The 13,346-nt window shown below is 42.8% G+C and overlaps 1 long non-coding RNA gene across 5 annotated transcripts in view; it reads left to right on the top strand.

The window, feature by feature from the left end:
- Positions 1-1,059: 1,059 nt before the first annotated feature.
- LOC137845373 (uncharacterized) overlaps positions 1,060-13,346 on the top strand; it is a 124,705-nt gene continuing 112,418 nt past the window's right edge. For 2 of the 5 annotated variants that reach the window (XR_011090193.1, XR_011090192.1), the window contains exons 1-2: positions 1,062-1,272; positions 1,371-1,508. This is a non-coding gene — a long non-coding RNA (uncharacterized lncRNA). Of the gene's footprint in view, positions 1,273-1,370; positions 1,509-12,473; positions 13,265-13,346 lie in introns of those variants that run through there. The other 3 variants (XR_011090194.1, XR_011090195.1, XR_011090191.1) reach the window with 3 other exon arrangements.

Here is a 13,346-nt window from a genome sequence, read left to right as displayed (position 1 = left end):
TTGTCTGGGGTTCTGTGCCTCTCCTCTGTATGATGTTTGCCAATGGATATACCTTTGGGCCAGCCTTAAAAAAGGGTTCATGAGTCTCCTCACATGTATATGTGTAGATGATTGAAGATACACCTGGGCCTTAGCTGTCCACAGCTTGTTTTGTGCAGAGGGAGGCTTTTTTCTTGTGGCATTGTGTTGGGTTGATGTTGGCTGACCACCAGACACCCACCCTTCTCACTCCCACTCCTCAGCAGGATGGGACAGGGAGAAAAAGAAGGTGAAAAAGGTCTTCTGTTGAGACCAAGACAGCAAGATCACTTACCAACCACTGCCATGGGCAAAACAGACTCAACTTAGGGAAAAGCTGTTTATTGTCAATAAAAATAGATTTGAACAGTGAGAAACTGGGACAAAAAGCAAAATACCTTCCCCTCCACTCCCACCTTTCTCCTAGACTTAGCATCACTCCTTCATTCCCTACTCTTCCTCCTTGCCTACTCTTGGAGTCCAGCAGTTTTGTTTTCTGTAATAAAACAACATCATCTCAGGTATAATCCCAGGCAAGACGATAGTTGAGGAGAACCTCTCTTCATCAGACCCCTGGGCTCTGTTGTCCACCTTGGCACTGCTGCTTTCTTTATTACTGGTAAGGCGTGCCTCCCTTTGGAAGGCATTCCTTACTAGAGCTGTCAAAAATTACTTTTGACTAGCTTACAAAATACACCATGCTTTTAATTAATCAGATAGAAAGACAAACATTGCATTTAAGATCCAGGTTGGTAATTTATTCAAAGATGGCTGCAGTCAGATAAACTACCTAAGATGCTATTGTTTTGCCAAAAAAACCAACAAACAATATTCTGCTGATTGATCTCCCTGGATTGCTTTTATTTTGTGAGTAAATGTGTTTGTAATTTTGAAGACAAGTTATAATACAACCAGACTGTGTGTTTTCAGCATTTAGAAACACCCAAACTGAGGCCAGAGCCTCTCAGTTGCCATAAATTAGCTCACCTGCATTAGGGTCCAGTGATTCCAGCAACCCCCTCCTATCCACCTGAGAATAATAAAGAGCACTGTTAAGGCTTTAATTGCCCCTTAATCTATTGAACAAGGAAATAAGACAGGGGAGTAGTACTGATCTCATTTTTTTTGACCTGCCTGCCTTTTAGTCATACCTCAGGTCAGAGCTGGCTTTTTCCCCTGAGTGTTTCTCTGTGTGAGGGGGTGGACAGAGAAGACTTAAAGATGGATGGCAGCACCTATCCTTACTGCTTAGATGTAATTACTTTGATTACATTACTTGTTGCTGAAGATAGAAGAGTAAGCTCTTCTTCCTCCAAGGATTCAACCTCACTGAGTTTCTGTTTGTTCCCCAGTACCTTCAGAGCACTTCACACCTGCAGGTGCTGCTGAAAAAATGCTGACTTGCAAGTGGACTGGATGCAGGAACTCAAAATGGAGGAAAACACTAAAATGCTCTTCCAGCCTTCCCACAGCCTGTCTGCAGCTGGAATGTAAGTGCATGCTCTTTTCTTGGGTTACGTGAACTGCAGCTCGATGATGTTTTCTGGACGCTGTGGTACAAGGTGCTACTTCTCTCCCTGCCTGCTGAGTTTATTTACTCTTACTGCTACAGCTAACCCCTGGAGGGGGTTTTTGAGACGTTCACTTGTTAGGAGCTTTCTGGTCCTGGAGGGATATGTATCAGTTGTCTGAAAAAGTAATGAAATAATTCTGCAGGAGATGTCTTCTGCAGAACAGCGTTGAGCAGGTGTCTGGCCCGAGGGGTACCTGGAGAAGGGCAGCGATGCAGGCGCCGCAGGTTTTGCTTTGGTGCTGTAATTAGGTATAGGAAGGAAGAGGAGAGAAAGCCCATTGTTATTCTGCTCAGAGCTCGGTTTTGCTAACGCAGCACAGCCTACGCTTCTGACTCACTGGTCTCTGCCAAGCAGAGGACTTCTTCCAAGCAGAGCTGCTTGACTCAAAGTCAGATCAGAGCAAGCAGAAGCATTTCCAGGGCTTCTCTACAGGCAGCTGCCATCTCATCTTCCTCACCTCTTGCTTTTCCTCTAGACAGCTTGTCATGTAATTTTATGGAGCAGGTGGTAAGGGAGAGAGGTCATCAGCCAGTACAGATATCTTTTCATTAATCTCTTGACTCTTTCAAAGGCATCTGAAATAAGAACATCAAAATTAGAAGGTCCTAGGTCATGTAATGCATATAAATCAGCCAAGCTGGCAATGCTCTAGCTCCATGCGCTGTTTGATTCGGCAAGAGGTATTTTTACAGTATTGCAAAGGTATCTTTGCCGTCTTGAGCTGGCTGCCTGCCTGCATGCGTGGCTGTTGGGAGCCTGTCTGTTAGGAGAGCAGGAGCAGGTTACTCCAACACAGGAGGGCGAAGCTATGAAAGGGAACAGCTGTGCCCCCGTAAGCATATGGTATCCGTGACTCCAAATCCCTTTTGTGCAGAGGACAGTTCCAATATGGGCATGTCTAGCAGGTTAGCGTATCCTCTCCTTTGTTAGGAAGGAGGCTTACAACCTGACACTTCTTATAGTATCACTTCTGGGCTTTCTTTGCTTTCGAAATAGCTGTCTTGATGCTAGGAACTGATCTGCAACTGGTTTAATTGGCCTACTGACATATGGAGCGATACTAACTGGTATCAGCTGGATATCTGTCTGATAGCTCCATGTTCTTGTTGGGTAAGAGATAACAAAACAAAAAAAAAGTGGAGATTACCTTTTAAGAAGTCATCAGAAGCTTAAAGATTGGAGTTACAGGAGGATTGGGGTGCTACTGTATTTTCCTAGAGGGACTTTTTCCTCCTGGTTTCTGTGGCAGAAACCCTTATCTGCACATTGTGACTAGCAAAACAAAGGAGCTTGCTCAGACACTAGTGTGGAATTTGCTTAGTTCTATCATTAGATATATTTGTAGGGTTGATTCTTTTCACACCTACTGTGGAAACTGGGAGTCACTGTACTGGGCTGCAGCAATTTAAATGTGATCAGAAGCCATCACACTTCAGCACAATGGTATGGGTGAGCTGAGCTGAATGTCAAGTGTCTGATTTGAAGCTGTTAAATCAGAGAGGCCATGCTGAAGGAAACGCGCCATTCCCTAATAGGGCTGGACAAGGCTTTATTAGGTTGGTTATTGGAATGATTTGAAATTCCATCTTTGCTCCGGGGAATTACAGAACTAATTATAATATGGCAAGGATATCTTTTTGACAGAGATCTGAGAGCACTCGATGAATGTTCCTTATGCCTTTTGTGTGGTGGGTGAGAAGGATCACATTGTCCACAGGTTTGCCCATTTTATAAAATGATTATGACAGGCAAGAGGTGGGTCTCCTTTAATGAGCTCTGATCCTTTGATGTAGTTCCTTTGTTCTGAAGGACTTTTGTCTCCTTGGGGCACACCTTACACTGCATCGATAGAAATTTCATAGGCTATTTTGCAGGATCATTGTCACTATATTTATGGCTGGCTTTTTATGAGTGTACTTTGTGAGGAGGGTTTGGCCTAAATCAGAAATGAGAGGAGAACTGGGATGGTTATTTCTTGTGGTTATTACCCTGGAAGCAAAATCGAATTTCATATATTTTAAGTTGCTATGCTGTGATTTGGTCTCCTTTTTCCTTTGGCATTGTATTTTGGGTGGCTAAGGAATTTCATTTAGAATAATTTTCCTGCTAGTACACAGGAAATTTTTTCTACCAGAGAAAATTACATTGAACTTGGTGTCAGGTATTTCTTTTCATGGGCAGTATGACTTCAGCTGTCTGCATATGCAGTATTGAAGAGGCGACATGAAACTTGTTTGTCTAACCACCATGTTTTAAGATTTACAGCATACTTTCAGTCTCCTAAAAAGAAAATAATGTGTTATCATGTGATCATAGACCTACATGTATAAATATTTCCAGGGAGACCTGTTTCCTTAAGGCATTAGTCAGGTTGAAAAGGTGGAATTAAGTTAAATGGCTTTGGACAACTTTACTGACATCTAATGATAATCAATATATTATGTTTGCATGTGGTGTCCTGTAATTTTAAGGTTATGAGTAACCTTTGGCCTCTCTCCTTCTGAAGGAATGGAGAGATATACTGGATATACAATTGGCTACTTCATTTTTTCTCCAATTTTCTGTTGCCAGGAAAAATCATGGAATGGTTTGGGTTGGAAGGGACCTTCTAAAAATCGTCTAATTCCAAACATCCTGGCAGGGACAATCCTGCCATGGGCAGGGACACCTTGCATCAGACTAGGCTGCCCAAAGTCAAATCCAGCGAGGCCTTGGGCACTTCCAGGGATGGAGTACCCACAGCTTCACTGGGCAGCCTGTGCCGGTGCGTCACCACTGTCACAGTGAAGAATTTCTTCCTAATACCTAACCTGAATCTCCCCTCTTTCAGTTTAAAACCATTATTCCTTGTCCTATCACTACACTCCCTGACAGTCGCTCCCCAACTTTTCTGTAGGCCCTCTTTAGGGAAGGGGAGGAGGTGGTGATGGTGGGAGTTAAGTTTTAGGAGGAAAAAAATATTTTCTGGAGCTGGAAGTAATGTATTAACACAAATTTGGTTCTTTTTCTGCACTGCACACTCCTTCACTGATAAGGAAGAGTCTGAGTCTAGCCAAAAGTATTGTTATTGACTGTGCATATTTTAAATACTTATTTCCAGGAAAGTTAATAGGCACAGATATATAACAGCTGCTCCCAACCAGTATGTGTCCTTAGAGAAAACGTTCAGTTGGTGCAAAATAAGAACCATCTCCTCCAAGGAACCCATGCTATATTTCAATGGCTTATGACTAGTGAACCCGTTCCTGCGTGGCTCTCAAAAATGAGATGTATTTCATATCATCAAAGTCATCACAGCTTTTTCTCTGCTCTTGCAGGGGAGTGGAAATTTAATACTGATTAATACCAACAATAGACTGCAGCTGTCTCGCTTACTGCGAGTTTCTACGCTGGCCAGCAAATGTTGTATGAGATATGAAGGTGTCTGTCCCCTGCCCTTCTTTCACCTACTCCTTGTCACAAATGAGCCCTCGGCACAGAAGCACAGTCAGGAGCTATGTTACTCTTCATTCTGCTCATTCATCTCCAGGGGCAGGAGGTTAATTTGGGTAGCCAGGAGAATAAATACAGACTCTGGATGTGTTTGAAGAACTGCTCTGGCACTGGAAATACTCTAGCTGCTGCCAGCACAGTTACTTGCCATCCCTTTCATTGTGTTCCCAGTATGCAGGGCACAAAACTCAGCAGGTAGGAAATGCTGTTATTAGTGTGTGGGGTGATGTTCGTGGAGCAGGCAGGAAGCTGAGCACCCACAACCCTCATGACACACAGCATCTCCCTCCAGCTGAATTGGCTCGTGGGCCATATGCTTGTCCTTGGCTATGGTACAAAATGGCTGAAAGGCAGTCAGAGAGGAGATAACAAGCCGTAGAGATATGGAGAGGAGGACAGGGACACGTCAGAACTAATAAATCCTTCTGAAATATTGATTGAACTCTTTGCATACTGCCTTTGTTTCTCTAACTCTTCATAAAGTATCAATTTTCCTCACGTCATCTCATTACCTGGGGTAAACGTCAAACTTCCCTAAGGTGCACTGTGCATTGAAAGGCTCGAGTCTTTGTATGGAATTGAGGAGGACTAGACTTTTAATCCTTTTCTTCCCAGATACCTGAGATTCTCAGGAATAGGGATTGGAGGCTATGAAACAGGTGTTTGGAGAACATCTAGTCCCTAAATTAAGCATCAGTTATCTGCTCTGCTAGAAACTTCCCCTGTGATCCTGAGCTCCTGAACTCCAGATTTATAAAACTTGCACAGAAGTTCCTCTTCCATGGCTTTCAATGAGATTGTGGTGCCTATAGCTTTGTATTTTGGGGTGTAGAGTCTTTGGTAATCAAATTCCTGAGATCAGTGGCATTTCAGAGCCAAGAATGTTCTGTGGCTGTGAGCTTTAGCCTCTCTACCATTATCTATGAAAATGGAGTTCGTAATCTTCCATTCCTCCTGTCTATAATTCTCTACTCTGTTTAGCCTGTCCTTTCTTTCTAACAATAGTTGTTTCTCAGCAGTTTAGCACTGGGAAAGGCCTTATTATTTTGAGAAAGTTCATTTCTGTACAGTGCCCAGTGCAACAGAGTGGAGGTACTGACTATTCTTGATGCAACAGGAGCATCTGAAGGCTTGGGCACTAAAATATCCTCAGATACAGAAGCTTGTCAGACCAGTGCAGTTAGGAGGTAATTTTTTTCATGCCAAGGAGAGAAACAATCCTTGGGTAAAAGAGTTTCTAAAGGAAAGCTGTGTTAGATCGGGCTATCTCTATTATGTAACTTAATGTATTGCAGCAGCATGACTCTACAGTTCTGTTGCAGCTCTCTGCTGGTTACAACATTTTATTACCCTGTGGATGCCAGGATTTGGAGATGGGGTTTTATTGATTGCCGGTAGAGCAAGCTGATGTTCAGCCAGTTGAAAATGGTTTCAAAGAACTCATTTTGCTGATGTCTAGTTTTTTGCTTTTTAATTTTTCTTGCTTTAAATCTGATCTCAGTCTGGTGCTCATGCTAGGCTTGAACGTCACAAGAGAGCTTTGTCTCAAGTGGGCTGGTGTCAGGGAATTCACAGAAAAATAAATTTTTTATAGCCGTAGATAAAGGAATCTGTCATGAAATATTGCACAGACTACTGGAGAAGGCAGAGAGAAAGGTTGACATTGCGATTTTTAAATTTTCAAAGTGAACTTAGGTTAGAACATTATACAAATAGAATCAAATCCATGGAGCGGGGCATTCATGGCAGCACGGGGAAGGAGCTGGAGCTGAATCCTGAATCTTTTAATGAGTTGAGGCTACCACTGAGCTCATGAGGGTGTGATAGCGGAATGGGTCAATTGCTCCAAGTCCTCTGCACGCCAAACAGAGCTCAGAATTTTAACAAATAAAAGTCCTACTGAACGCTCCTTCTCTCATAATTTGTGAGAATGAGACTTAAACACAAGGCAAAAAACTCGGCACCATCACACGCTGCCAAATTCAGAACTTGCCAGGCTTTCCAGTTAGTTGAATTCCAGATTGCTGTTGACTGTCTCTAGTTATCTGAGTCTGCAGATCGTATGAAACAATAGCTCATACGAGTGTCACAAAATGGAAGAGATTCTTCAGACTGTAAATGTCTTTCTCATTTGGTTTCATGAGGAAGGGAAGCAAGTATAAAGTGAGGAAGGAATATTTTTTTCCTCTCTAATGAAACATTTCTGTCTGCAAATTAAAAGTGTATCTATTTTCAGATTGTCAGTTTTGTTTTAGCACGTTGTGGTGTGGCATGTGAAATGCAGAGTTCGCTGCTAGGTGTGGCTCTGGAATCAGAATTTCACTGCATTTGTTGGAGAACACTAGGGAACATCAAGTTCAAGGAAAATTAATTTTTCACCAGAAAACACTGAAGTTTTGCAAAACTACTGAGGTTTCACTTTTTTTTTTTTCTGATTAATGAAAGAGAAAAACCACATAGGAAGCAACAAGGCTTGAAGAGATGCTAGGATGCGTCTTCATCTCAAGTCAAGCAAAAGAGAAGCTAAATCTATGCCTGTTTTCTTATTTAGAGGCTTCACTCTAGCTAAGGGAGGCAGTGTGATCCAGGGGCAATGTGGAAAAGCTGGTAGGAGTCATTACCTGTTTCCTATGGCCTTCTTCCTACTACTATCAGAAAATTTTGCATCTTAATTCAGTGACAGAAAGCTCAGGCTTTGTTTGACCTGGGATCCTGGAAGAGACTGTAGTGTTGCTTTGTCTTGGTTTCCCTGTGTATACAGTAGGGCTAAGGATACTTTAATGCTTTTTCCTGAAGTCTACAATTAGCTGCTATGTAAGTGGCAAAACGGACAATTCATATAATTATGTAGGAGTATTGCCTAATTAAATGATTATCTCTTCTGAAGATGGAGTATTTGCATAATTATAAAAGGAAAGCTGGATTGAATATCAGAGCCTGGGCTCTGTGAAACAGCTATAGGATACTTGCACACCTGTACTTCCTAAAGCTAATCTGGTTTTGAAAATAGCATTGGCCACGTTGGATAAAGGGAGAAGCAGGAACATATGTGTTTCCACCCCAGAGGCAGAATTCCTGCTCTCCACTCCAACAGGCTTGCTGCCAAAACAGCTCGGCTGCTCTACGTTTTATCTGCAATGCATCAGTAGCTTGTGCAGCCCCTTTTTGGCACTGTTCTGATTGCCTGTGCATAGATGCAACCTCACCAGCCTGCCCCGATGAAATGCTGCATTCAGCTGTAACTCTTGGCTTGCTGTGCATTAGCCAACTGATGCTTTCCTGCACTGAAATTGCTGTTCCAGAAAAACCAAACAGCTGGCATCTTTACCCAAAGGAAGACTTTTTTTTTTTTTTTTGCTGAGGATATCTGAAAGCTACCATAGCTATGAGGAGATACCTTTCATCTGTAGAAACATAAGATCTAACACACAAAGGGGAATACAGAAGGCTACCCAAGGTATCGATGAGTCCTTGAATTGCTGTCAGAACAGCATGTTTTATGTGGTTTGTAGGGATAAGTATAAGTCCCTGGTCGCTTCCTTCCATGCACACCAAATCCATTGCATTTTGAATATATTGTTCTCATGTTTCTCAGGAGATGTATCTGTATTGCTGCTGGGAGATGGGTCCATGCACTGTTGCAGTCCCACTCGAATAACCTTGATTTTTAGGGTAGGTTGGCTCTGGAAATCAATGAAACTGTAACATAAGGATGTAGAGTAAAAGTTGGAGGCACAAAATTACACGTATAAGTCAGGCTTGTCCACCACCCTGCATCATGTATTATCTTTTACGCTGGTGGCCACAAGCTGTGGAGGTTTTAGCTGAATCCTCATTGTGAGGAGCCTACAAGTTGGTGAACTCAGTTTAGATAACTGTGTTCTTGATGGATCTGGGCTTTGACCTGCTTCATTCCATCCCACCAAGGTGTTTAATGAGGATATGGAAAGCTGAGAGTTTCTTGTGAGCACTTGGGGTGTGATGTGAGAAAATCAGATCGCCTTTGGAGCAGCTCCGTGTGGCACTACAAACGTGACATGGCATCTGGGGAATTTGAGATGCTTAGTGAGATATTAAACTGCTTAGAAATAGCCAAAAGGATGTGTTTGGAGGTGTTGAATTTGGCTGTTAAGTGGGGTTGTGGCCCCAGACATGCAGCGGGAGCAGCGGTTGCATCTTGGTCCCTCACTGACCTGTTGAGGGAGTTAAGATGAGGGAGGGACTATACTCATATGGAAATCTTAGGGAAAAATGGCATTGCTTGTAAGACGATAAAACTTGTGGATCTTGTAATGAAAAAGGGCAAATTCTTTCTCCTCCTCGATCATAGTTAACCTTGAAAGGACTAAGGGAGAGACACTTCACCTCTGCAGTACGGGTGCCTGAGTACAAAACGCGACATACCTGGGGACTGTTTTTACAGAAGGAAATCAGATAAATTCTTTGGGATGCATCACTGGCACTGCTGCACCCCACCGCCCTCCTCTTTTATAAGCAGTGAAATGCCAGGTCGCCAGCTGGGAGGGGGACAGAAGAAGCTGGTGCTGTGCCAGGAGGAATGATCACGGCGAGGAACCTGCTGAATGCCAGGAGTGAGCATTCAGTCAGTCAGAGCTGGTCTTTTCTTTGAAGCTATCCAAGTGAGCTCATGAATATGAACTATTTTGAAAATAGCTGTGGTTTTCATCAGCCCAGAAAAGGTGCACTGCTGGGCTGAGGAGCTCACAGACTGATTGGTATTTTTCCTGGCCTCCCAGGTAATGTTTATCATAAGGGATGTGGCTGCGATCAGAAGTCGCTGTCAAACTGGGGGAAGAGAGAACTGGCAGGTTTTTGCTAATGTATTGCATGCTAATTCTGTGCCCTTCTTTTGGATCCATTTCTGTAAAAAAAAAAATAAAATTATTTCATGGGCATTCATGAGCCCATAGAGCACTTTCTCAACTCTAGATGAGGAAATCAAGGCAGAGTGAGTCTTATTTTTGAAGGTACCAGGTTATAAAGGCAGTAAGACTTAGCTGATTGTGGCAGCCCTTTCTGCTGCTTTATGTGGTTTTGTAAATTCAGCTAACAATATACCTACATGCAAATATGAGCTCTTGGGCCAAAATATATCACAGGCTTTTGCTATTCAACAAATGTGAACCAGAGCAGAAAAATCCTCAGCTGAGAGCACCGATCCAACCACTACACCTCTTCTGCCTCTTGCAAAATTCAGCATCTTTCCAGAAAATTCACCACCTTTGGTGTAAAGGCAGTTTCATTTGAAACAAACTGCCAAAAATCCTACCTCAGGCTGTAGTGGTAGGGAAGACTAATATCGGAGAGAGGTCTTAACCAATATTGCTTCCCCTTGCCAAAGGCAGAGTAATTTGCAGTTAGAAGAATCTGTAATGCATTGTGCTCATTTAATAAAAACTGCAGGAAGTACAGAATTTAAATGCCGTGCTTAATATCTAGGGTGACTTGGAAACAATTACATAAATTTCTATCTAGTGTACTAGGGGCATGTCCTAAGGTGGTGTAAATCAGTCACGATGTAGGTTTTCTACCTTGTACTGTAAAGAATTAAAAACTTCTCTTTTTGGATTTGGAGTCTGAATATTTTCCTTTTGAGTGCATTGGTGGTCAGTCGTGACTGTGTTATTTCCAAAATGCTTCTTGAGGAATAAGTGATCCATTTGCTTACCACCTTCCCATGAAAACATCCCATGGCTTCCTTGCTGGTACAGCACTTTGATCTTCACAACTCCCGAGCATTTCAAACCCAAGCTGAAATTAATGGCAAGGGGTCCCCAAAGATCAGCAACATTTAGGGCTATTAATCACGATATTACAATGTTAAAACACAACACCATGATTTTTGCACAGTTAACTTCTTTTCTAACTGAAAGACTTAATGACAGACTTGAAGCTAGTTCATTAGGTATCTCTGGAGATGGAAGAAACAGTAGGAGTGATTTAACGAGACTGTAAAAAAAAAAAAAGCAGGAATACATCTGAACACTGTCTAGGTTTCAACTATCATATTGTGGAGGTAATGGCATATTAATGCACAAATCAATATACAGAATTAATGCCAAATTGCCAGTTAGACTTCTTTAAGCTCTGGAAACCTTAACCCTGGGTTAAGGCTTGGTGGAAGAAGGATGTTTAATGTCTTTCTGGTATGGATTCTCTTACTTTGTTGTAAAGAATTCTATTTTTCTCAGAATTGTCAGGAGATAAGCGTTTTGTCGACACATATATGGCAGAGAAAAATTTGCCCTGCTGTATTCAGAGCCTTAGCCATGTATCTCTCCACATAAATAACTCTCAGATTGATGCTGGCAGTGGAATATCATTTAGCTCTCATTTGATTAAATGGAGCACATCTGAGCAGGACATGAAGCAGTGTTAGTAAGAATGGGTGGAGAACCGTGTCTTCACGCATGGCTTCTAATCCCTTCTTATGCTGAAAGCAGTTCACGTTGGGCCACAATGTCCCTTTTTGGTGATTACGGCTCATCACTGCTCTAAGTGCTTAACTGTTTATGACTGAACTGCTCCTCTGCCTTGTCCCTAAGTGGGAGCAAAGGAGGTAAAGTAAGGCACCAGGCAGTGGGTGGAAATTATGCATGCTCTGCCCAGCCTCAAAGCACCAAAATGGCGTAAGAGGCTGTTGTGCAAGTTGTCTTACTCATGCTGTGTGCACGATGCCTGGTTATGTGCTCTGCTGTTGGTTTTGACACAAGACACATCTAGAAAACAAGGGCACCGTTTAAACCACTGGTATTTTGCCCCTGTATGCATGGAAGTGATATCAAACGTCTGTGTCATGTATATGGGCTTTTGGAGCTGTCCTGATATATGAAAATGGGTCTTTAGCTCAAGAAAATCTCATTCCTCTGCTGTTTTTCCACTTAAGCAGTGAGAGGTGAGTTAGGTGAGGGATGGGTTTGTCAAGGACTGACTGGTGATTTGGGCAGCCCTGGGCCATGCTCCTAGTTGGGCTTCTGCTCTCTGAGTTTGAGGAAAAGCATCTTCTAGCCATCCATACAGCTCCCACCTGGGACAAGCTTTTGCTTGGGCAAGGAGTGTATCAGATGGGATAAATCTGGGTAGAGAAGCATGGGAAACTTCATGGTGAAAGAACCCTTAAATAGGCTGGATTTGGGAAACAAAATCCTTTCCCAGGGCTTCCCTTCTACTTTTCACAGCATCCTAATTACCTATTTCTATTTCTCAGTCGCTGCCACAAAAATCTGACTCTGTTACCCCACTTGCATTGAGCTTCATTTGAGAACGCAGTCACCTGTGTGCTGAGCTGCCTGTTCACATATTTCTGGAGCTCCCTCAGCCCAGTTTATTCTAGTTTGGGAGCTCTGATTTTTAGCTTTTTTTCCTCAGATTGATCCCTTAACTGCAGGAAGAGCTTGAATTGTGACAGTAGATGGCACTCTTATCAATCCTCACAGCACGTTTGTTGGGTATAGAAGGAGCTGGAAGCAGAAACGTGTTTTAGATGCTGCAGAAGCCGTGCTACAAAAGAGAAGCAAGCAGGCTGTGAGGAGCTACCCATGGCTCTGCTGTCTCTGCCATCCTCTGGGTGACAAGCTGTGTTTGCTTTGGTAGAGTACCCGTAACAGGATCGATATCCTCGTGCTCAGGATAGTCCTTTGCTTTCGATGTAGTGCATCTTCGTGCTCTGCCTGCTCATCTGGGCAGGGCAGTGAGTTTAAAACCCTCAGCAGCATGGGCTGCTCATATTATCTGTGGAAAGCTGCAGCACTTCTTTGCAAGCTGCTTCCTGCAGGACAGCTGCCTTGTGCAAAGCAGAATTGATGCAGCCTGCCATCTCCAAGATTTACGTTGTGCTATTTCGCAGATTCTTGCTACTTGTGTTTGTTTTTCCCCTCCCTAGAACAAAGGAACTCTTTCAGGCTGTGAGGATTTATGTTTTTAATTTCTGCCTATAAAATATAATCCATCTCCATCCTACGTACATCAGACAGTGGCCTTTCAACCCATTGCCAGTGGCTTCCCACTTTTTTTTTCCATTTGGCAATCTCAAATAAGCTCTTGTACTTCATGTTAGAGGCTCTGTACAACACTCAGCATGTGTTTTGCATCCAAGCCTTTGTTTGCTGATTTGGCATTTGTTCTGAGCCATGTATCACATGTGTAAGTAAAACCCTGTTGTGGAATTGGGAGGTGTGATGAATTCAATAACCCTATTTTCTTAGCATCACTACTCTCTGGAAAGCATCAAGCCAGCATCAC

The sequence above is a fragment of the Anas acuta genome, chromosome 27 (assembly GCF_963932015.1).
Source record: "Anas acuta chromosome 27, bAnaAcu1.1, whole genome shotgun sequence".
In the NCBI taxonomy this organism is placed as follows: Eukaryota; Metazoa; Chordata; class Aves; order Anseriformes; family Anatidae; genus Anas; species Anas acuta.
This window is presented reverse-complemented; position numbering and strand designations above follow the sequence as displayed.